Consider the following 26356-nt stretch of genomic DNA (forward strand, 5'->3'; position numbering starts at 1 on the left):
CAAGGTCATCCTGGGGTACATAGTGAAGTCCTGTCCAAAATAATAAATAAATGTGTGTGTGTGTGTGTGTGTGTGTGTGTGTGTGACAGAGACAGTCAGACAGACAGAGATCCTGTAAATCCACAAAGATTACAGCTAAAATACTGGGTTCAGTGACTCTCTTCCAAGATAAGAACATTGCAAAGGCCCTAGCCTGCTTCTCTGTTGCTGATTGAACATGACCAAAACCAACTAGGGAAGGAAAGGGTTTACTTTATTTTTAGCTTACACTCTACTGTCCATCACTGAGAGAAGCCAAGGCAGGAATCTAGAGGGAGGAACTCAATAGAGATCACAGAAGAACACTGATTATTGGTTTGCTTCTGCTCAGCTAGTTAGCTTCCTTATAAAAACCCAGGGCCAGGCTGGAGAGATGGCTCAGTGGTAAAGAGCACCTGCTGATCTTCCAAGTTCAATTCCCAGCACCCACATGGCAGCTCACCACTGTCTATAACTCAAGCTCCAGGAGTTCTGATGCCTTCACACAGAAACATATGCAGGCAAAACACCTATGCACATAAAATAAAAGTAAATAATTAAAACAAAACAAAACAAAACAAAACAAAAAACAAAACAAAAAACAGGGCCTAGGATGACATTCCCTACCCACAGAAGCGAGGCCCTCCATCAGTTAGGAATCAAGAAATGCCCACAGACATGCCCATAGGCCAGTCTGATGGAGGAACTCCTTGGTTGAGGTTCCCAGGTGTGTCAAGCTGACAGTTTAAAACCAGCCTCACAAAAAAACAAACAAAAAAAAAACCTCAACATTGTTTAATCTAGTCCCTCTCACTTCAGCATTAGAGAATTTAGCCATTGAGTTGTGATGAAGCCCTGGTTAAGTATTCCAGCCACAGATATGTGCTGTTATCTCAGCATTTGTGTTCCCCAAGTTCCCATGTGGAAATCTCGAAATGGTGATTTCAGGAGGTGATGCATTGTGGTGCTAGCCTCCCTGGGGTTCCTGTCTTTATGTAAGAGGCATCAGAGCTAGCTCACTGCATACATGTGAGGATACACCAAGAAGTCAGCAGTCTGCAATTGGAAGAGGGCCCTCCCTAGACACCAAATCTGACTTGATTCCTGACCTCCAGAACTGTATTTCTGTTATTTGTGAGCCACCTTGTCAGTGGCATTTTGTTATAATGATTCAAACGGATTGACAGCATGAGAATAAATGAACATAGTCCAGGGCTTCAAGTCTTACAGGTGAAGCCTGTAAAGTCCTTGCTGTCCAAGCATGAGGTCCTGAGTTCAATCCCCAGAACCTACACTTAAAAAAAAAAAAAAACAGGTGTGATGGCAGGACACATGTAATTCCAGGGCTGGGAAAGCAGAGACAGGAGGACCCTGAGATTCACTAGTGAGCTAGCGTACTCTACTCAGTGAGCTCAGGGCCAGTAAGAGACCATGTCTCACCGGGCGGTGGTGGCGCATGCCTTTAATCCCAGCACTCGGGAGGCAGAGGCAGGCAGATCTCTGGGAGTTTGAGGCCAGCCTGGTCTACAGAATGAGTTTCAGGACAGGCACCAAAACAACACGGAGAAACCCTGTCTCGAAAAACCAGAGAGAGAGAGAGAGAGGGAGAGAGAGAGAGAGAGAGAGAGAGAGAGAGAGAGAGAGAGAGACCATGTCTCAAAAAATCAAGTTAGGCAGCATCTGAGAAACACTCAAGGTTGACCTCTGGCATACACATGTGTATCCATGAGCATACATGTGCATGCACATGCCTGTACACACACACACAAATGCACACACACACATAGAACTTTAGCTCCAACTAGATTTAGAAGAGGCAGGGCAACCACTCACTAAAGGAAGGCAATTGAAAGGAATGTCAAGCTTCAGTCAAGCCAAACTGCTTAGGAAACCAAAAGGAAATCGAGGCCCAGAAAGTATATGTAACTTGCAAGCTATCACTGCTAGCTCTTCAAAACTGGAGAACCCCACCTTCAGGAGCCCAGAGTTCTTCTGAATGCTCTATGGTCCTATTTGTGTGAGCACAATGAAATGCACTTGTGTTGCACATACCAAAAGCCAAGATGCTTTAAAAATGAGTGCCTTTTTTTTTTTTCAGTCTTATTTTATACCTCACAAAACATTCTACATCCTAAGGGACCTATGTAGTGTTTATATTATACCTAGAACTCTGTATAAATGCATTTGCATGTCATAGACTATGTAAGCTTATTTTATGGGTATGGGTATTTTGCCTGCATGTGTGTCTGTGCATCACATGTGCACGTGGGGTCCTCAGAGGCCAAAAGAGAACATTGGATACCCTGGAACGGAAGTTACAAATGATTGTGAGTTGCCATGTGAACGCTAGAAATCAAACCCAGGTCCTCTGTAAGAGTAGCCAGTGCTCTTAACCATTGAGCCATCTCCCTAGGCCCCTGTGTTAATTTGTTATTATTACACCTCTTTATTTATTGTTAGTGTTTATGTGAGTTCACGATAGCCACAAGACACACATGGAAGTCAGAGGACAAGGATCAGGAGTCGGTTCTCTCATTCCACCAAGTGGGTACTGGGGCTTGAACTTGGGTCATAAGGCTTGGCAGCAAGTACCTTTACCCAAAGAGCCATCTCACCAGAATGCATAAATTCCTGATCATTACAGTGGTTCACAAAATATTAACTTACAAGAATATCAGAAATAACCAGTAGTTATTAAAGAAAGTTCTGTTTCAAAGCAAGGTTAAGGTGGGATTTTTGGTTTTGCTGCTATTGCTTCTTGTTGTTTTTAGGAGGCAGAGTCACTGTGTAGTCCAGAGTGACTTCACACTCACGATCTTAGCTTCATTTCTATTGCCGTGATTAAAAACCCTGACTGAAAGCAACTTAGGGGCTTATTTGAGGTCACAGTTCCAGGTCACAGTCCATTATTTTGAGGAAGTCAAGGTGACAGGCGCTTGAAGCTGCTGGTCACATGACATCCACTGCCAAGGGCAGAGAAATGAAGGCTTAGTGCTCAGCTACTTTTCTCTATTATTCTTACACAGTCGAGGGTCCACAACCAGACTATGATGACTAATGTCCAATCCCAGGCTGGGTCTCCTACATCAATTAAAGCAAGAACAGGCATATCCTCAGACCAGCTTGATCTAGACAAATCCCTCACAGAAACTCTTCCCCAGTGAGTCTATGGTGTAACTAACACACTCACAATCCACTTGCCTCTGCCTCCCACGAGCTGAGATTGCAGGTGTGTGGCCTCATGCCTTAATATATTTCTTTACTTTTGCCATTTTTATTTGTATTTCCATGATCAAAACTATCCATGTAAAGACAGTCAGAAGACATCCTAACACCAATACCAAACACATATACGAAATAAAGCACTTTTAAAATAAAGCATGAAAGACAGCACTTTTAACTAAGAAAACAAAATATTTGAAATAATAATCACTTGTCAAACATTTTAAATTCTATAAATAAAAAAGAAAACCCTTCTACGCCCTATCTACATAGTTAAGCCTGCCTAAGAAGCTGCAGGAATGTAAAGTGACGCTCCCCACGATCTGTGTTTCCCTCTGAGAAACTCCTTCTCCCATTTCATTCTAGAGATACAAGTTCTGTGGGCTCAATCCAGGTGGTACGTATGTGGCTTGGGCAGGCAACACGGGCATCCTCAGAGACACAGTACAGGAGATTCCTATGGCTTGTCCTAGACCACCGAGTCAGGTGGGTCTAACATATGTATGAGGCACAAAAATTCTCTGTTGGACTTGAAGTTGTGGAGATGTGAGCCTCAGGGTCTAGAACTTAGAGCCACTATGTTTGGATAGAAGGGGAGGGCCTGCTTGAGCCTCAACCACACAAAGAGAAACCTAAGTCCTCCTGATACCAAGCACACGGAAGCTAGAGCGACCCCTGCACCATGTGTTAAATGAGCCTTAAATCTGCTTGTTGGTCTGCTTACTTGTTTAAGCCACGGGGAAATGAGTTTTCTACCATGTGTAGCCAGAAACCTAACTAATGAAGTATGTCACCATAGCAGAATGTGGAGAGCCCATCTGGTGGTCATGAGCCCTCCACCTGGTTTCAACTCTGATTCACACATGACCTGTTTTTTTAACTGGATCTCTTTGAGTTGAAAAATAAAATTGAGCTTAAGAAAAACAACAACAAATGTGCTTCCTTCCTACCTTACTGAAAAGTGTTCCCCACACTATTTGTAGGTACTTTTAAGCAAAGCAAAACTGAACACCTTATCTTTAGCTTTAGAATTTCCTTAGCTGTCTTTAACTGTCTAGCAAATCTACAACACTGTTTTAACACATTTTATTAAACAGTTCAAATCTGTTCCATCCACATAAATGGCTTATAAGCAAGCTTCTCTAGTCCACAAGCTAATAAAAGAGAATCTTAGGGTAAGGAAGTGTAGACATCTTTTTTTTTTCCAGTGGGTAGTGAGATGGCTCAACATGTAATGTACCTGCTGTCAAATCTGATGACCTAAGTTCAATCCCTAGGACACACATGCTCACAATGGCATGCAAGTTCCCACCCCCACACACAATAATAATAATAACAAATGAAATAAAATAGATTTTTAAGGTTTTCTTTTTGTTTTTTTGTTTTGAGACAGGGTTTCTCTGTGTAGTCTTGGCTGTCTTGGAACTTGCTCTGTTGACCAGGCTGACCTTGAACTCACAGAAATCCACCTGCCTCTGCCTCCCAAGAGCTGGGATTAAAGGCATGCACCACCACCACCACCACCACTACCTAGCTAGATTTATTTTTTATTTTATGTGTATGAGTGTTTGTGCACCAGGTGCTTGTCTGAAGCCTGAGGAGGCCAGAAGAGGGTGCTGGATCCTCTGGAACTAAAATTACAGATAGTTGTGAGCCATGTGGATACTGGAAATCAAACCCAGCTCCTCTACAACAGCAACCAGTGCTCTTAACCCCTGTGCCAAAATGTATTTGTATAAGTGGATGAATTTGTCTCCTACACTTTGACTAACATCTCTACCTCCTTCTCTCCTGTGACTCTTACAACCAAAGCTATCATCCTCTGGAGTCACTGTTCCATAAAAACAACACTCCCCATCCCATTCCTCTACATTTTTGAAAATGTATATTTGCAAATAATTTAATGATTTCTATAATATTCCCCTTGTATCTATTTTTGTCTGTTTTGTTGTGTTTTTCTTTCCTGTGAGTCACACTTTTTTTTTAATAGTATGAGTTCCATTAGAATAATAAGAACCAGTGAGACGTAAACCCACATCTTCTGATTCTACGCCCTCCATCCCATTCTGGGACACTCAACATTGTTCCTCGATCACTGACATTCTATGTCCCCAAAGAAAGATCTTAGGGTCTCCTCACTGACGATACACAAGACTGATTCTTCCCACCTCTACTATTCCACCCACCTTACCGCAGACCAGAAAAGGGAAGGAAATGGCTACCTGAAACGTTACTTACTTTTAAAAATGTGTATTTATCCCTCAAGCCAAGAGTTTTTCAAGTGTATGGTATGCAGATAAGCAAAGTGTGAGCTCTTTGGGTATGAGATGATGAAATGCTGTTTTAAAATGAAATTTGAGTGAATGCGGTCTACCAGCCAGACCTCATGGTAAAAACTGTCTCACGGGCTCATGCTGTCTTCAAATTGCTAACCACAGGACCACAAGGCTCTAGGCAGAAATTAAAATGCAATACCTAAACCTGCTCTCCTTTCGGAAAAGGAGGGACTAACTAGTTCGTGGCGGTTCTAACAAATCCAGAGGCAGCCGGAAACTCGTGCGTGACTCAGACGTCAAAAGGCCAGAACTCGGCCAGGTCCTGCCTCTGGGGTTTGCTCAGGCTCGTGTCTACATAAAGCTGTGCCTTATCTGAATGAAAGGGGGGAAAAAGGATGCAAGAAAGGAGGGAGGGAGGAAATATAGGAAGAGAGGAAGGCAGTAGGGAAGGCCTAGCAGCAGAAAACGAGAAGCTCTCCAGAGCCCTTCACTCAGCATTAGGCAAATCCTCCCCTAAGTCTCTCAATCCATTCATCTGTAATTATAAATTTAAATAACGTCAAAAGCCAACAGAATCCCCACGGAAAGTGCTGACTGCACTTCTCATCAAGCCTTGCTGGGAGATAAAAGGCAAAATGAATAGCCCCCGACGGTAATGCTCATAAGGCAACATGCGTTCAAAACAGCAAGTCCTGGGGAAGGTGGTCTTTGAACTCCATCCTGCCCCTCACGGCCTGACAGAAGGGACGATTGAGGACTGCTGTGCCCTAGGATGGCCAAAACCTGAGGATTCAAACGGAATCCAGTGAAAAGCTAAGATTTGAAAGTAACTTGGCCCTCTCTCGTTTCCTGGTTAATTGTAAGGCAATCAGGATTAGTCAGAGGTGTGGGAGTCGGGAGGGTGCAGTGCGAGGTCAGGGGATCCCCACGCCATCCAGACGTGTCCGTCCCATTGGAACTCCTGTCCTTCACTTCCCACTGGCTTCCAAGCACCGCCAAGTAGATAGTACAGAAGCTCTGTGGATAGCCTACTTCCACAGCCTCGCCCTCCAACAAGGCGGACTGAGGGAAATAAACACAGAGGCACTTGGTTCATTTTTTTTTTTAAGGCACTCGGGAGACATTACTAAGCCTCACATTTCTGGTGGGTTTTTTTGTTTTGTTTTGTCTTTGCAGTCAGGGGCTCTGAGCATGGGCAATGAGATTCCCTCAACTCTCCTAGGACATGAGGATGCTACAATTGAAAGAACTGGTTTAAAAATAAAACAAGACGGGGGGGGGGGGGGGGGAGGAAGGGAATCCGTGGCTGATATGTAAAATTAAACTAAATTATAAAATTAAAAAAAATAAAAATAAAACAAGTCGGCTGGAAAGATGGCTCAGTAGCCGAAGGTGCTTCTACAGCGCCCCTGATGGCGCGCCCCTGATGGCACACCCATGAGGCTCTGTGAAGGCAGAAGGAGACAACCACCCTCAATGAAGCTTTTCTCTGACCTCCACATGTGTCCTACGACATGCACATGCATGCACACACACACAAAAATAAACAAGTTAGTAAGTATAGCTTGAAAAAGTCAGTACCTTTTGTTTCAATAATTCATATTCACATTCATAAGGAATAGACGAAGGTCTTTTCTGGCAGGGCTGGGGATTGAACACAGGGCCTTGTGCATCTTAGGCAAGCAATCTATACTGAGCTACATCCTAGCTCTGTGAAACTTTTTTTTAAGTTTGAAAACTTATATTTTTTTTTCAAAGGTAAAGAGTACCGGCAGAAACAATATTAATAACTGCAGTAGAACCAATTTAAACGGTACTACAGGTGACAGCGTTCTCATCTGCATACTTTGGGGGCTTCTCTTCCCACTGTACATTGTGAAATGACTTATACCCTCTTATTTTAAGCATGCTCAAGTAAAGCTTTGCAAATATTGGAGCATTGCCAATATCTACCACAACATTTTTTGACACAAGAAAATAAGAACACAAATACTCAAATATTACCCAATACGCACTGATTGTTGTGTGGAGAGTTTTAATTATATTTGCAAAGAACTTGTAAATTTATAAAAAATGTTCATGAAATAATGGTATGTGGGAAAAAATAAGATACAATACTCCACTAATTATGTAATACAGTATTTTGTAGAATAATGGTCACTATGCTAGCAAAGTGCTTTAATTTCTACTTCAAGTTATAAATAATTTATATACTCATATAAATATATATTATATGAATTTATAAATATCCTTTAAAAGGTTAAGAAAGGTCTCTTTTGATTTTTTTTAACATTTTGCACAATTTTATATCAAACACTATACTGTCTCTGCATCTAATAATGTAATCCTGAAATTTTATTTCTCTGTTAATCTGGTAACGTGAATTTTCCAACTTCAATTTCCAAAACAAATCCAATCCTGTCAGAGTGCATCACTTTTTTACACATCGCTGAATTTGCGCTGTTCATATTGCTTATGATTATGACTTTTACATGTGTGTTCCTCAGGAAGATTAGCCTGTAATTTTTATTATTTTCCATATTACTATCTTCCCTTGAATCTTCAGGATTAAGTTTCTCATTTCATCAAACCTCTGCTAGGCAGGAAGCTATCTGTTCTCTTGTAAAGTTTAACATGCATTTATCAAAGTCTAGATAATTGGTATCTTTAGTCTCTTCCCAAACTGTTCGGGAACCTTAGGACATAGGAACCGCATTTGCTTTTCCAACCTATGTCTCATTCCGGCTCAAGTTGCATCATCATTTTCTGTGGCTGACATGTGCTTTACTCACAAAGTCTCCCCTTCTTCAATCTCCATTACTTCTCTTTTTCTCCACTTTCCAAAAGTCTCGTCTTTTGTCTCTATTGTACAGGGTTACAATAAGGCCATTTTCATGCAAGTATGTAATGCATTTTGAGCCTATCCAAGGTACTCCAATACTCTCCTATTCTTCCCCTCTCCTCCCTCCCCACCCCTCCTCTCTCCCCTCCCATCCCCCTTCTCTCCCCTCCCATCCCCCTTCTCTCCCCTCCCATCCCTCCTCTCCCCCTCTCTCCCCTCCCATCCCTCCCTCTCTCCCCTCCCATCCCTCCTCTCTCCCCTCCCATCCCTCCTCTCTCCCCTCCCATCCCTCCTCTCCCCTCCCATCCCCCTTCTCTCCCCTCCCATCCCCCTTCTCTCCCCTCCCATCCCCCTTCTCTCCCCTCCCATCCCTCCTCTCTCCCCTCCCATCCCTCCTCTCCCCTCCCATCCCTCCTCTCCCCTCCCATCCCCCTTCTCTCCCCTCCCATCCCTCCTCTCTCCCCTCCCATCCCCCTTCTCTCCCCTCCCATCCCTCCTCTCTCCCCTCCCATCCCTCCTCTCTCCCCTCCCATCCCTCCTCTCTCCCTCCCATCCCTCCTCTCTCCCCTCCCATCCCCCTTCTCTCCCCTCCCATCCCTCCTCTCTCCCCTCCCATCCCTCCTCTCTCCCCTCCCATCCCTCCTCTCTCCCCTCCCATCCCCCTTCTCTCCCCTCCCATCCCTCCTCTCTCCCCTCCCATCCCCCTTCTCTCCCCTCCCATCCCCCTTCTCTCCCCTCCCATTCCTCCTCTCTCCCCTCCCATCCCTCCTCTCTCCCCTCCCATCCCTCCTCTCTCCCCTCCCATCCCTCCTCTCTCCCCTCCCATCCCTCCTCTCTCCCCTCCCATCCCCCTTCTCTCCCCTCCCATCCCCCTTCTCTCCCCTCCCATCCCTCCTCTCTCCCCTCCCATCCCCCTTCTCTCCCCTCCCATCCCTCCTCTCTCCCCTCCCATCCCTCCTCTCTCCCCTCCCATCCCTCCTCTCTCCCTTCCCATCCCTCCTCTCTCCCCTCCCATCCCCCTTCTCTCCCCTCCCATCCCTCCTCTCTCCCCTCCCATCCCCCCTCTCTTCTCTCCCATCCCTCCTCTCTCCCCTCCCATCCCCCTTCTCTCCCCTCCCATCCCTCCTCTCTCCCCTCCCATCCCTCCTCTCTCCCTCCCATCCCTCCTCTCTCCCCTCCCATCCCCCTTCTCTCCCCTCCCATCCCTCCTCTCCCCTCCCATCCCTCCTCTCCCCTCCCTGTCCCATTATTCTCCTCTATTCTCCTAAGCAGTTTCCCTCCTGCTCTCTTGTTACCTGTACATACATGACTTTACGAGTCTGTGAAGTCTGGAACTCACAAATGAAAGAAAACATGTAATATTTGTCCTTTGAGACTGAAATCACTTAAGATTATTTCCAGTTGCACTCATGGCCCTACCCACCTCCACTCCTCTTTCTTTGTTCCTTCTGAGTCCTTTCTTGGGCATCATTTTCTTCTACTTGACACGAACCTTTTTTAGTGATGAACTGTGGAACACACTCTAAGTTTCTGTAAGTCTAAGAGGTCTGTATTTTGTCCTTGTTTTTTAAGGATATTTTTAATGGAAAAAGGACCCTAAGCTGACAGTTTATTTCTGAGTACAGGAAGCACAGCGTTTTCTCGCCTTTTGTCAATCTCATTACTACATCTCAGGACAAGTTCTCACATCTTTGCAAATAAGCTGCCTCATCTCTCTGGCTCTGCATAAAGATTCTCCTTCGTTTTTTTATACTCTGCAGTTTAATTATATTTTGTCTATTTTTTTTTCTCTACTTAGCCTGATTAGGATTCATGGCTTCAGAAATCTTATTCATTATCTTTTTCTCTTTAAATGTTGTCTGTTTCTCTCTCTTCTTATTCTCAAACTTACATAAAAATTTTCTTCAGATTGGCTAATTTCCCTGTTCAACTTGGATTACTCTGTTATTAAACCCACTGACTTATATTATTCTTATTTCAGGTTTCATTGTGCTCTTTTTCTAATCATCATGTTTGGTCTTTCTAGTTTCGTGTCTTCAGCTCACCAGTGAGGGTAGGGGTGGGTGTCTATGAGAAGTGCATTGTCTTCTAATTTCAATAGTAAGAATTCTCTGTAGTCAGAGATTATGGATTTACCAAAAAAGGGAAAAATTATCTTCAACTGTTGTGGAATATTTGTTTAACTATGCAAAGACATGTTGCATTTGTATAATCATGTAAAGACATGTTGCTGTTTTAGCTAGCCTGCCTAATGCACCTGATTGGTCTAATAAAATTGGCTGAATGGCCAATAGCAAGGGAGAAGGTATAGGACTTGACCATTATCTCAATTGTCTCAAAGTCCCCTGGGGATGCTGTTGCCCCCAGACAACAGGAAGCAGTCTAGAAAACACAATTCCCACATTCCCAAGAGGTGGGATGTGTGGGTTTTGATCATTTGGTGGGTTATGGATGTTTGTCATCATTTAGTGGGAATATAGGAATATAGGATAAAAAGACAACTATTCATTTCAAATACTTTACATTGGTATGGATTTTTGTATACTGATACAAATTTAAGGTTATTTTGCTATACCATATATATGTTTCTACTCTTGTTTAAGGTATTATACTTAAGCAGCTCATTTACAAATGTAATATAAAGTTCTAGTTCTTGAAAGCTATCATTACAAACTGTTTAGAATAATTGAGAAATACAGGTTAGTAGTTAGTCATCTATAGCAATCAAACTTGTGGTCATATTATGTATGTTTTCAAGTTTAAACAGATATATTTTAGATAGGTGATCTTCAAATGCTTCAGAGACATACAGAATATGACATTTAAGATGTTTAATAATCTAAGGCTTTTCATGACAGTGAGACACATCTCCTGGCAGCACCAATCTACTTCATAAAAGAATGATGGGCGCTGGGCGGTGGTGGCGCACGCCTTTAATCCCAGCACTCGGGAGGCAGAGCCAGGCGGATCTCTGTGAGCTCGAGGCCAGCCTGGGCTACCTACCAAGTGAGTCCCAGGAAAGGCGCAAAGCTACACAGAGAAACCCTGTCTCAAAAAAAAAAAAAAAAAAAAAAAAAAAAGAATGATGGGCATTGAAGAACCTCCATATGGAGTTTGCTTTAATTGTGGCAAAGCTAGCCATTTTGCCCTTGCCTCAACTACCAACAGTATCCTGTACAAATTGGACACACAGAACACAAAGGAAAAAGACTGCCGAACTATGCCAAGTCAAGGTAGGACAGTCCTTCAAAATTCCTGCTTCACAGAAAAGTTTGTAGATATCCTAGGCCTGTAGGCCAAAGATGGATGCCCCAACATTGCAGAGGAACCTTGGGTGACTATCCAGGAAGCCAGATGTCTTTGTCATTTCTATAGCTTTAGAGGCTGCTTGCCCTGAACTTCCTGTTTACTCAGGTAATACTATATCCTTCACAGGTCTTTGATGGCGTTTAAGACCAGATAGTTATAGTTACAGTTTTTCTTGTTACCAAATTTAGAAAAGAAACTTACATACAAGATGCAAAGTTTATATGGTTGAGAAACATAAAAGCTTAAGTTGCTTATCTAAGAAGATGTTTTAAAGTCTAAAAGGATATTTTTGAATGGTAATAAAAGTTATGATAGAAAATGGTTTAAGTATAAAACTTTCAACTGACTAAGACAGGATAAATAATACAGTACTTTCTCCAAATTTGCCAAATACAAATGGACTGGATATTGTGAATGTAATTCTGATTTGATAATTGTTGTATCTTATTGTATATAGTTTTACTATGTTAGAGTTAAAACATTTCTTTTTATTTATACAAAAAGAGGGAAATGTTGCAGAATATTTGTTTAACTGTGCAAAGATGTGTTGCATTTGTTTAATTAAGTAAAGATGTGTTGCTGTTTATCTTGTCTGCCTAAGGCACCTGACTGGTCTTGATGCGTGTACCTAATTATTCTTATCAATAGAAAATCGGGAGTCAGATATGGGGGTAAGAACCTGAAAGATCAGAGAAGCAGTAGAGCTGCCACCGGGGACTTCCTGTCTCTTCCCTCCTCCATCCAAAAGGGCTCCGATTCTCTCTCTGCCCTGCCTTACTATTTCCAGTCGCCTATCTGTCCTGTCCTCCAAAACCTCTAGGATTAATTTTGGTCATCTAGTGGCTAGCTCTGCCCTCTGACTCCAAGCAAGCTTTATTGTCAGAATATGATAAAAATATCACACAACATGGTCTAATTAAAAAGCTGAACAGTCAATAGCAAGGGAAGAGATACAGACGGGACTTCCAGGCAGGGGGAATTTAGGCTCAGGGGAAAAAAGAAAAAGAGACCCAAGGGAGACAGCAGGGGCCGCCCAGCCAGACATGGAGGAAGCAGGAAAGCAGGACATACAGAATGAAAGAAAGGTAAAAAGCCCCAAGGCAAACATAGATGAATAGAAACAGGTTAAACTAAGTTATAATAGCTAGTGGGACAAGCATAACCTAAGGCCAAGCATTCATAATTAATAAGTCTCCATATCTTTATTTGGGAGCTGGTTGGTGGCCCAAAGAAAATTCCAACTATATTCTACAATACCAGAGACATTTTGTTCAAATGTATCCAGCCTTGTCTTTTTGTCTCCTGCAGCCATGAAAACTAAAGTTGAAATACTTTGTCAAATTTTTTCAGAAGATATCTTTTTTAAAAAATGTACATGCATTTGTTTGTTTACTTATGTGTGTGACAACTTGCAGGACCCACCATGTGGGTCCCAGAGATTGAACTCATGTTGTTAGACATGGTGACAGGTGCCTTTACCTGTGCTGCCGTCTCACTGGCCATGTTTGGCAACTAACTTCAAGGCAAAAGTCAGCTTTAGTTTTCAATTGGTTCCTCTTTACTTAGCTTTCACCTGAGCTATTAATTTAAGAAAATGATTTAATTTACCTGGTATTATAAAATTATTTCAAAGTGTAACAGGCCCCCAGACTTTAGTATGCCCCCAGACCTTAGCACAACTGATTCCATAAAAGCCATAAAACTCAGCACCTACACAGTATCACCTGCCAAAATGAAAAGACCTAAACAGTCAAAGTTCATATAGTTCTGGAAAAGTCTCTAAATGTACTAGCCTTGCTTTTTGGCTTCTGTAGTTCTGCTTCTAGCTAACTGTTCTTGTTTACAGAAGTATGTCAACCCAGAATATGGTTTTATGCTTAAAATCTCACCCTGTGAAAGGCTTAGGGCTACACTGAGATCCTGAACAATCAGTATAGTCGCCTTTGGCTTAAACTTATGTCTGAGTAGTGTTCTCTGGTGGATACCCACAAGTGGTATTAGAAACAGAACCCAACCAGGAAATCTCACTCAGAGCTCAGAGCTATGCAGCTCCAAAGCTAAATCAGCACCTAAACAAACCCCAAAATGTACCCCTCGGTGCCACTTTGTCACAACTGCTAATACACTGCAATAGTCCCTGGCCAAGTATCATGGGAAGCGTTTCACAAATAACTATCCCAAAGTCATAAAGACATAACTATTATCCATGTCTTACAGTTAGAAAACTAAAACACAGAAAGATTTAAGATCACCTAAGGACCTACAACTCTCAACCAACAGTGCTGGGGTTTAATCAAAAATTACACAGCTTCAAAGATTCCACTCCAAAGCTCTGTGCAATTCTGAATAAAAAAGGGTGGGAATAGGTAGGCAGGGAGAGAGAGAGAATATTTGAAGGAGAACCCTGTTAGTCTTGCAGGGACACGAGGAAAACCCAGACTCCCAGATTAGCGGTCCTTCCACCTCTTACCCTCATAGTAGGAGTGGCCCTCATCTTAAAAGTGGGCTGTTGTGCACTGTGTGGAAATATATTGCTGTGACTGGTTTAATAAAAAGCTAACAGGCCAATAGCGAGGCAGGAGGTATTGGCAGGACTTCTGAGCAGAGAGAGAACTCTAGGAAGAAAGGCAGAGTCACAAGCCAGATGTGAAGGAAGTAGTATGGGCAGCACCGAGATGAGGTAACAAACTATGTGCCAGAATGTGAATTAAAAAATATGGGTTAATTCAAGTTATAAGTTATATAAGTTGTAAGAACTAGTTAGGAACAAGCCTAAGCTAAGGCTGAGCATTCATAATTAAGAATAAGTCTCTGTGTCATTATTTGGGGCTGGTGGTGGGAAAGAAAGTCCTACTACGGTGGGCACACAAAGTGACTTAATACTAAGACTACATTGAAGCCTGGCGGTGGTGCACGCCTTTAATCCCAGCACTCGGGAGGCAGAGGCAGGGGGATCTCTGTGAGTTCGAGGCCAGCCTGGTCTACAGAGTGAGTTCCAGGACAGGCTCCAAAACTACGTGGAGAAACCCTGTCTTGAAAATCAAAAAAAAAAAAAAAAAAAAAAAAAAGACTACATTGAAAAACTAATACCCAAAGCAACAGTGTCTGGTAATTAGGTCTTTGAATTCTCAGTAGACGTTAGTCTTGAGCTCCAGCCCAATACTGACATATTCAGTCTCATCTAAAGTCCCTAATAACACACAAATCCTATACTTACCTGTCATTCTGGCATCCAAAGATCCTGATTCACACCAATTGTCTTTAAACTAATCATCTGAGGGCTGGAGAGATGGCTCAACGGGTAAGAGCCTGTACTTCACCAGCCTAAGAACCTGAGTTTGGGTCGCAGCACCAACGTAAAAAGCCAAGCATGACCATACCTGCCTAAGATGGAGAGTGACAGAGCAGGACACTCAGTGTCCTCCTCGGGCCTCCATAAATGCACATGTGCATAAACCTCACATACATCCAACCACGCACAAAATAAATAAATAAGCCAATGCTATCCAACATATTTCTGCATGCATAAGGGTGCCTAATATTTAATCTCAAAGAAGGGTATCCCCCCAGAGAACAGGTACCTAAGATTCCCCCAATTCATCCAGCCTTCTTCTTTCCACTTCCCAGCTCGCCAGTGAGTAAATGAAGCTTATCATCTGGGAGCATTAGATTCTCCTTGTTGCCTGCATCCCTGCCATCTAGCCTGAAATGCATTTGGATCCAGCAAGAGAATGCCTTGCTCTGGAAAATAAACTTCCAGTCAAGGAGCATCTCTCCTCCTTCCAAACTAGGTAACAGGATGAGAGAAAGAAGGTCTTCTCCTATTTGTGCCCCATTTACTGATGAATCAAATAATTAACCTGTATGCACTGAGCCCTACAACGCACACTACAGATACCGAAGGGGTGGGGAGAAGCCTGAACGCTGTCCCAGCCACTGAGATGCTAATGGCACAGATAAAGAATAGGTCACAGAAACTGAAGATGTATGTAAAACCTACACATGAAAAAGCAACATACATGACAGATGGAAAATGAAGCAGATAAAAAAGGAATAATAAAAAGGCATGAAAGCAGGAGGGGAAAGGTTCCTGAAAGGTTATACTCAGCTATCAAAAGATCTCTAAGTCTAAATGGGGGAAAACAAGATTATATTAGGACAGACATTTTAGAACAAAGAAATAATGTTTTAAAACTTATTGTCAGTTATCAATGAAAAAAACTCACCTTGGCCCATTTTCTGCTGCTGTAACATAGAACCTGAGTCTCAACAGTCTATAAAGAATAAAAGTTTAAAAGCTGGGCATGGTGGCACATGTCTGCTATCCTAGCACTTGGGGGTGGTGGGGAAGCAGGAGGGTCAGAAGTTCAAGATCACCATCAGCAAGTTTGAGGCCAGCCTAGGATACATGAGACAAGACAAAAACTAAGAAATAAAGATTCAGGGTGGGGAGGAAGGAAGGGAGGGAGGGAGTCAGGACGAATGGTCAGGCAGTTTATCTGGGCTCCAGATTCTGGATGCTGGGATGTCTAAAAGCAAAGCACCATTGAAGGGCCCAGCCACTTTACTCCAGAGAGGAAACAAAAGGACAAGTTGGCACATGCAAAAGGCACCAAGTAAGGAGGGCAGACTGGCTTTGTAACCATCTACTCTTACAGTAACCGTTCTAGTTCCACGAAACTAAAGCAAGAACTTGGTCCCACAAGAATGATACTAATCTCTTAATAATCTAATTACCTCTTAAAAGCCTGGCTTGAAACACTGACACAAGGGCAATCAAATTTCAGTATGAGTTTTGGGTCAATGGACAAACCACATCCAAACCATACCAATTATCAAGGCATATTATTAATATGCTGGTTAAATCAATGTGATATAATAAAGAACGTGTAAAGAAATTAGCTGGATAGGGGTGTGGCTCAGCAGTGTTGTGCTTATCTGTGGAGCACAAATCCCTCACTCTAATCCCCAGCACAGCAAAAAAGAAAAAGAAAAAAAAAAAACTTCAATAATGTAGAGACCCACAGAGGTTTCCTAGTGACAATCTGAGATTGCTTTACCCAGCCGGGCTACATAAGGGGGATGATTTAATCACAGGAGTGGTTACCAGGTGTTTGGAAAGGTCTATACTTGGCTGTGTGGTGTGCTTTGATCTAGCAAGGGGCAGGTCTTTTGCCCCGCCCCTTGGCATTGTTATAACTAGACCTTTTGAAGAGATAGAAGGGACCGTTGGATTTTGATCCAGGTCTTCCCGAAGCTATCCTGTGTTTCTGTCTTTCACCTCTCTGCTATCTTTCTATCTAAAATTTTTTTATCCCACTCTCCTCCTCATAGGAGCCCTTTAAAAGATGGGAGCTGGCCTCACATAATAATAAACAAAAAAAATTATCCAGTAACCCATAGTAATTAGGAGAAAAGCAAGGTTCATCCACACAATTTTATCTATCAGATTAGCAAAAAATTAAATTTTCATGAAGTGCTGCAGCAGTGCTGGGTCAACTGTGGAGAGATCATCACATGTGATACACTTCCAATAGGAATAAAACTTGTTCACACTCTATGGAGACCAATTTTCCAATCCTTACCAAAGTTACAAATGTATTGTCTCAGTTAGAGGTACCATGGCTGTGATGAAAGATCGTGAAAGGCATCTTAGGGAGGAAAGAGTTCATTTGGCTTACATACCCATTGAGGGAAGCCAAGGCAGGAATTAAAACTCCAGGCTGGAACCTGGAGGAAGGAGCTGATGCAGAGGCCATGGAGGGGTGCTGCTCACTACCTTGTTCCTATGGCTTGTTCACCCTGATTTCTCATAGAACCCAGGACCTCCAGCCCAGGGGTGGCACCACCCACAGTGGACTGGGCCCTCCCACATCAATCATTAATTAAGAAAATGCCCTACCAGGCTTGCCTACAGCCTGATCTTATGGAGGCATTTTGTCAATTGAGGCTCCCTCCTCTCTGATGACTCTAGCTTGTGCCAAGTTGATATAAAACTAGCCAGAATATGTATATACATTTGACTCAGCAATACTGTCTCAAAAAATTTTATAACCATTCTTGGGCTTATGCAAAACTGTGCAAATACCATGTTATTCACAGCATTTGTTTGCATATAACTGAAAGCAACCTAATTACCAATTAATATGGTTAAATCACAGTACATTCATGAAGTTAAAAAATATTCATCCATTGAAGATATAACAAGATAGTAGAATAGGGGCTGTGGAGATGATTCCGTTAGTCAAGTGCATACTGAGCAAACAAATCTGAGTTCAGATCTCCACAACCATTATAAAAACTGTGGATACGGTGGCACAGCATCTGATACCCTAGTACTTGAAGGAGGCAGAGATAGGTGGATCCCTGTAGTTTACTGGTCAGCCAGTCTAGTCAATCAGTAAGTTCAAGGTTCAATGATAGGCCATCTCAAAAAATAAGGTGGAGAGTGACAGAAGACACTAGATGTCGACCCCTAGCCTTTATACATGTACACATACACTACACACACACAAAAACGTTGTTGATGTTGTTGTTGTTGTTGTTATTTTTAAGATAGTGACTCTGGCTTTCTGATAGACACCTAACCACAAATAAATCAACTTGAACAACTATCAATGCATGACAGTAACTTCCCAAGACCTAAGAAGTCAAATGAAAGATTGCAGCACTCAGTGTAGCATAGAAATAAAAGCCACATTCAAGAGTATGATGGTTTGAAAGAAAATGGCCCCCACAGGCTTAAAGAGTGACACTATTAGGAGGTGTGGCCTTGTTGGAAGAAGTGTCACTGGAGTTGGATTTTGAGGTTTCTAAGTGCTTAATTCAGGCCCAGTGGCATTCTCGCTTTCTCCTGCCTGCAGATTCAGATGTAGAACTCTCAGCTTCCTCTCCAGCACCATGTCTGCCTGCATGCTGCCATGCTTCCCACCATGATGGACTAAACCTCTGAACTGTAAGCCAACCCCACTTAAATGTTTTCCTTTATAAGAGTTGCCATGGTCAGGGTGTCTCTTCATAACAATAGAAACCTAGCAAGACACAGAGGGTAGGAGGAAGTTTCCCATTAGTGATATCCTCCCTCCTCCAACCCCTAGGCAGCAGAGCATGGAGACACCCTCTTTAAGGGAGAAGATAAAGGAAGCAAGCACTAGACTTTGCCTCTGCCACTAACTTTCAATCTGAGAAGGCCTTATGATTTCAAATTCTGTGCCAATGGCACAAACTAGCACCTAGATCCCACTCTGGTGCCAGGCAAGCTTCTATACCCCAGGCTCCAACTTACCAAGTGAATTCAGCTCCATGTAATTAACAAGTCTAGCAGATTGACCACAGCAAGCTCTGGATGGGCCTCAATAGTATTAAGTTTATGCTGCACCGATGCATAGACCAACCCCTAGGGACTCGAGCTCTAAGACAACCCTAATGGACCTGAGCCCTGAATCCAACACCCAGGACAAATCCACTGAATTGGAGCTTCAGCTCCAACCCTTAGGACCAATCCTGAGATGCATGACCAACCTTGCTGACCAACCTGTACCACATCAGCCTGTAGCAAGCACACTTAGATACCAGACCACAACAGACAACCTGCCCAGAATCTCTAACAGACAAGATAAGTTCTTTAAACACGTAGATACCAATGCATGACCATAAGCACCAAAAACAAACAGGGAAGCACGACACTACCAGCGGAACCAAATAAAACACCAGTAGCCCATGCTGGTGGAGACCGTGTACTACCCGACAAGAAAACCCAGAAACTCAGTGAACGTAAAGAAAATATAGGCAAATAACTCAATGAAATCAGGAAAATAATAACTGGCTGAAACAAGAAATTTAACAGAGATGTAAGTTATTTTAAAATAATAAAATTTAAGAACTGAAAAACACAATGAACTAAGCAAAAAAGTGAAATAGCAGAAGTAATCAAGCAAAAAAAAAAAAGGAGCAGGGGTAGGTCTGTAAACTCAGAGACAGGTTCCTAGAAGGTATAAAATATGAGAGGAAAAAAGAAACAAAGAAAGCTTGCTGATTGACAAGACAGTACCCAATGAGTAAATAATCAGAGCTAAAGAGAAATATTAGGGAGATAAAGAACCCAGAAACGAATCTAAGGAAGTAATAGCGAGTGTGGTAGTACACACCTTTAATCCAGGCACTGGGGAGGCAGAGGCAGCGGGGGTCTTCTAAGTTTAAGGTCATCCTGGTCTACATAATAAATTCTAGGCCAAGTGGGGTGACACAGTGAAACCTTGTCTTAAAAGAAAGGAAGTGGGGGTGGGGGAAGGAGGAGGAAGGGAAATATTAGCATAAACTTTTCAAATCAAAATTTTTCAAATATAAGTATACAAGTAGGAAAATGCCAAAGGTCTCTCTAATCATAGTCAATCAGTAAGATTATATACACTAAGATATACTTAACTAAAATGTCAAAAATCAAAAGCAAGAAGAGAATCCTAAAAAGCTGGAAAAGAAAGAAGTATATCCACCTACCTACCTACCTACCTAGCTACTTACCTACCTATCTATCTACCTGTCTGCCTGTCTGTCTGTCTATCTAGCTGTCTGTCTGTCTATCTATCTATCTACCTATCTACCTATGTATCTATCTATTGTATGCAGAAGTTCCAAGAAGTCTAGCAACTTACTGCTCAGCTGAAACCTTAGAAGTCTGAAGGGAATGAAATGATAGATTAAAAGAGATGAATTTAGGAGGAGGAATCCCACCAACTGTGAATACTTTATCCAATAAAGACATCCTTCAGACATGAGGAAGACCTCGGCCTGTTCCAGATAAGGCTGAAGTAACCTACCACCACCGTATGAGTCACTGTTCTATCACTATGAGGAGACATCAAAGTCAAGACAACTCTTATTAAATAAAACTGGGGGCTAGCTCACAGCTTCAGATGCCTAGTCCATTGTCATCATGGCAGGAAGCATGGTGGCTGGCATGGCAGGCATGGTGCGGGAGAGCTAGTTGAGAGCTACATCCTGATCTTCATGCAGAGACAAAGAGTCTCTGGGCTTGGCATGGGCTTTTGAAACCTTAAAGCCCACCCTCAGTGGCAAACTTCCTTCAGCAAGGCCACACCTTTTAATCCCTGTAATACTTTCAAACAGAGCCACTTCCTGGTGACTCAGCGTTCAAATACATGAGCCTATGGGAGCCATTCTCATTCAAACCACCACACCTACCAAATCTGTCCTAGAAATGCTAAAGAAGGTTAGGTTATTCGAGCTCAGAGGAAACGACACTATGCAGTAGCACAAAAGCAATGAGTGCATTGGGCAGAGGATGAATATTTTAATATTTTCATGACATTATGTATATAAATGATTGATATTCGTTAGTATAAAAATTTAAACATAAAGGGATAGAATGATGGCTCCAAGCTAAGAGCATGTACTGCTCTTCCAAAGGACTTGAGTTCAGTTCCCATCATCAGAGTTGGGCAGCTCACAACCACCTCTAACTCCAGCTCTAGGGAGAGCCAACACCTATGGCTGCTGTGGCCAGTTGCACTCACATGCACATATCCCACAACACACACACAAACACATACATATAATTTAAAAATAAAATAAATCTTGCTGGCCCTGGAGGTGCAAGCCTTTAATCCCAGTACTTGGGAGACAGTGTTGTAGGTAGATCTTTGGGAGTTCGAGGCCATCCTGGTATCATAGTGAGTTTTAGGACTCTGTAGAGAGACTCTTGTTAGTTATTATTAGGCGGCGCTGTGTTATTCATTAAGCAGCGCTGTTTACCCTGTGAGAAAAGCCATGAGGCACAACAAAACCCACTATAAGAGTTTATTAAGTGAAGGAACAGAGCGGAATGTGCTTAGGCCGATGGCAGATTGTGCATGGAGAGAGAGGAAGAAGAAGAGCGGGGAGGGGCCTGTGACTCACTTTTATGGATTCCCCCACACATGCGCATATGGGCTTGCGTAGCTACACCACGCATGCACATAGATTATGTGGTCACGCTGCTTTAGCAATCACGCAGCGCGGAGATTACATAGGACATAAAGTCCTGAAATGACTAAACATCTTGCCTGGCTACTGGACAGCGTATGTGTGGTCATGTAGCTGGGGGAGTGGACAGGAATTCCAACAACTCTGTCTCAAAAAAACTAAATAAGTGAAATCGCTTAAAAAAGATAAAACTATTAAAATATTAGCAATAATAACTTTTTAAGGAATACATAACGTAAAAATTATAATATTCAAAAGATAGTCTGGTTAAAAAAAACAGAAAATGATGGAGTGGAATAAATAAGTTAGATTTGTTTATTTTGAGGTGGTGGTGTTATTTGGGGTTCTTAGTTTTTGGCTTTGTTCGAGTGTTTTGAGATAGAGACTCAAGTAGCCAAGGCTGGCCTCAAACTCACTAAGTAGCCAGGCCTAACTTTGAACCCCTGATCCTGTTGCCCTCATCTCTCAGGTGCTGGGATTACAGGCATGCACCTCCACTTGAGTTTTCAGTGCTATCCCCTCAGAACAGCCTATTATAACTCAAAGATGTCTTATACAAGGACCATTGTAAAAGCAAAACAGAAATGGTTAGAAAATGCACAAAATATTTTTAAAAAGTCAAAGCATGCTAAGAAAGCCATTTAACCACAAAGGATATTTCCAGCACGAGAGAAAGGAAGGAAGAAAGGATCTACAAATTAACTAGAAATAAGTTATAAAAGGACAGCAAAGCAGTCCTTACTCACCAATAATTACCCTGCATGTCAATAAATTTTCCAATCGCCTCTGCCAAGGCTCAGGGAACAGTTCAGAAGATGGAACTAAAAGAACGGAAGGGCCAGAGGTTGTGGGGGAGTTCTAGGAAATACTTTCTTCTGGACAGGACATAGTCACTGTACTTGTGAACTCACAACAACTATAGTTACCTGCACAAGACTTACACAACACTGGACCCATCCTCACTTGATCATAGTTGGGGAGGAGCTTACGAGGACCCACCTCTCAAGGTGGGACTGTCTGAGAGGCCTTGGCGGGATCGAGCCTTGGAGACACGCCTTGGGGGCGGAAAGTTACTCACACCATGCAGGCACAGCATCCACGTGGAAAGTTTTGTTATTAAAAGGAAAGGAGAGAGGGAAGGGAGGAGAGGAGAAGGGGGAGAGAAAGAGGGAGAGAAAAAGGAAAGCGGAGGTTGTGCAGCCTCCTGAAGAGAGAGAGGGAGAGAGGAAGAAGAAAGAGAAAGAGGGTTTTTTTCCTCTTAAAGGGGACTCGACTTTACGTAAGATGACGCCAGGACGCTGGGCGGGTCCCCAAGGGGCGGGCCTGAATGCCAACAGATACAAGGGAAGAGGGGGTGTCATTTTCTTCAGTGGTGTAGCCACTGGTGAGTGTGGCTCATGTTCTGGGAGATAACAACTCCCATGCTGATACAGGCAGCCGTAAGTCAACTCGGTGGTTCCAGAAACAAAAGACGTCAAAGTAACAGGGGGCTTGTTGGAAAGAAGGGTTTCCGTGGGAGAAGGAGTGAAAAACGGGAAAGGAAGAGTGAAAACGACCACAATTCAGGGTCCACGGAGACAGCTCCGTGGATAAAGGCACTTGCTGCCAAACCTAACGACTGGAGTTTAAACTCGATGCCCCACATAATGGGGGAGAAAATTGACTCCACAAAGGCGTCCTCTGCCCCTCACACACTTATGCACACACACACACACACACACACACACACACACAAATGTTAAAAAAATAAATAGTTCTTTAAATAATGAAGCTGTATGTAAGTTAATATGGAATGATAAAATACATGGGAAATGGGAAATGCAAAAATCAGGCTGAGCATAGAGCACATAGCTCCGTGGTAGAGTGCTTGCTTACTGTGTGTGAGGCCTTGGGTGCGGTCCTCAGCAGCACTAAAGAAAAGGGGGAAAAATGTGTGGATGGTACGCTATCATTTGAATTTTTTTTTTTTCTTAAAAGGAAATCTCCTGATGTATCCCAGAGTGGCCTTAAAGTCACAGTCCTCTGGCTTCACCCTCTTTCGTGCCAGGATTACAAGCACACCAGCATGCCCAGCCCATCAGCACACAAAAAGATATAAAATACACTATGCCAGGCTGGAGAGATAGCTCAGGAGTTAAGGACATTTGCTGCTCTTGCACAGGACCCAAGTTCAATTCTAAGCATGCACATAGTGGTTAAAACCATCCATAACTCCAGTTCCAGAAGGAACAGATGTCCTTTGTTGAACCCAAGGGCACCAGGCACAGATTTGCTGTACATACATACACAGAGGCAAAAATAAAATAACTAAATCTACAAATAAATTACCAATATCTTTGAAAAGAAACAAATGATGCTTTTGGTCTAGGAAGGAACCAGCTAAAGGGCTAAGAGACAGTTAAAAGACACTAATATGCACTAAAAACACTTTAAATTTTTTTTTTTCGAGCTGGGTGTTATGGCTAGGCCTGAAGTCCCAGCACTTAGGAAGCTGAGGCAGGAAGCTCAAAAGTTCAAGGGCCTCCTGGGCTACATAGGAAGACACTGTAATAATAATAATAATAATAATAATAATAATAATCATATGTATATGAGAATGTGTGAGCTACTCAGAATAAGAACACTGTTCTTTCCCGGTGAATGAGAATTTACAGAGCAACAAGAAGAATTCTGTGAGAAAAAATACTGGACCAGATGTGAGGGGAGATAGTTCAGGTCTGTGCCAAGAACTGTCGGCTTTCTGCCTTTGATTGAAACTTGGACACTAAATAATAGATTTCACATTTCTCTCTTTTGACAAATGAAAGGAAAGCTGGTCCACAGTTTGCACTTACTTTTTTTCTAACACTGTATCTCAATGATTCACCCAGTAAGCAGCAAATTCATCCAATTCACAAGCTATTTACAGTGAGAAAAGCTGTAGTTCAGAGTAAAGCATTTGTATACAAACTCTTTTTTTTCCCCCCTTCTGAAAACATGTCTGTGATGCCCATTCAGAAACTGCTCAGGAAACTATAGGAATGGTCAAGAGGTCTCTACGGTGGGAAAAGAAATAGTGGGTAAGATAAAAAGACAAGGAAGAGAGGCTTTCTTACTTCACTGTACAAACAGTGATTGCCAACGGTCCACTGAGTCTATCTGCAGCCAATAGGCAGGCTTTGTGAGAAAAAGGAAAAATATTAAAAAACAAAACAAATCTCCTGGCAGTGTCAAGAGCTTAGAGCACACCAGTTTTAAAAATTACTAAATATGGCCCATATGATGATGTGTGCCTAAAATCTAAGGCCTAAGCCCTCCCAAGACCGGGGCAGAAGGACTGCCATGAGTTTGAGGGCAGCCTGGGCTACCACATTATTAGCCGGGGCTACATAAAAGACCTTGTCTCAAAAACAAACAAACATCACTGAATGTGAATTTTGATGAGATTTTCAAAAAGAGTAAGCACTGTTTCTCTTTCCCTTTATGATTATTTCCTAGCCTTTTACATCTAAGGACTTGGAGGTAAATGCATATTTTTCTTTATTACTGAAAAGCCAATGATTTTTTTTATGTTAAAAGTTTTAAATATTCAAGAGTCATAAAAAGGTATACAGTGAGCAGTTTGCTCCTGCCATGTATCACTCAGCAAGCCGTTCTACTAGTCTCTTGTGCTTCTGTCCAGAGATATTTTATATGCATGTAAGAAAAGACTTTTTTTTCCTCCCCCCTCCCTTTTCACCTTCTAATATCAATGGTTATATGGAACCATCAACTTGAAATTGAAATAAAAACCAAAAGACTATTTCAATAATCCTAACTCCCTTATATGAATCCATTACCTTTGTCTATAAACAAATCTCTTTTGAAAACATAATATTTTCTTTTTAGTGCCTCTCGTTCAACTGACAGTTAAGAAAGAACTGTTGGCAAAAGAAAGCAAGATGTCTAGAAAACTGAACTGTACACAATTACCAGGAAATCAACTTACTTAACTTCTGCTCCTGGATTCTGGTCCCTGGAAACCCTGCACAGATCGTCCACGTTTCTGCTCCGAGTAATTTCCCAAAGATTTTACTAGCACTCCATGGAGACCTGTTCTGAGGTCCAGAGGCCTCTTTACTACATCCAAGAGGCGGGAAGAAGGAAGTGGGAAGCTGAATTTGAATGTTTGATTCTCATAGACTAGCAACAGGAAATGAAGACTGGTGAAAAGAAACCACGAGGTCTTTTCATTGGTTAATCAATAACTCCCATGCACTAGCACTAAATGAGACCTTCCAGACTTCTAGCGCAATTTAACAGGTGGGCCCCAGCACCTGACTAGTTGGACAGGTTAGTTAAGTTCCTTGCCAAAGACACAGCCACAGAGAAAAGAGCTGTAGAAAATGACTCAAGGTAGGCACGGAGGTGCACCACTGTAAGCCCAGTATTCAGGAGGTAGGAAGATCAGGAGTCAGTCCAAGGCCATCCTCAGCTAAACCTTCAGTTCAAGATCAGCTTGGGCTACTTGAGATCCTTGCCAAAAAAGAAGAGAAGGAGAAGGGCTTGGAACTAACTGAAACCAGACGATGGGGAGAAAGAAGACAGAGGGGAGGGGTGTATGCTGGGCTGTATCAAGGACTATACTGACTTGGGCTCCAGTCCCAAACAAGCTGCAACCCAGCCCCAGCCGGCTGTGTGGGCAGGGACATTCGTGAGCCTCAGTTTTTCCAGGGATAAAGAAGCATCA

General features: G+C 42.5%; 1 protein-coding gene across 1 annotated transcript in view; it reads right to left on the reverse strand.

Annotated features, from left to right (window-relative positions):
- The window catches only part of Plch1 (phospholipase C eta 1), a 221679-nt gene extending 195875 nt beyond the window's left edge, over positions 1-25804 (reverse strand). Inside the window, exon 1 of the mRNA XM_059265418.1 lies at positions 25616-25804. The gene's annotated coding sequence lies outside the window, so the exon portion shown is untranslated. The remainder of the gene's footprint in view (positions 1-25615) is intronic.
- Positions 25805-26356: the final 552 nt, after the last annotated feature.

Source organism: Peromyscus eremicus, chromosome 6, assembly GCF_949786415.1.
Source record: "Peromyscus eremicus chromosome 6, PerEre_H2_v1, whole genome shotgun sequence".
NCBI lineage: Eukaryota > Metazoa > Chordata > Mammalia > Rodentia > Cricetidae > Peromyscus > Peromyscus eremicus.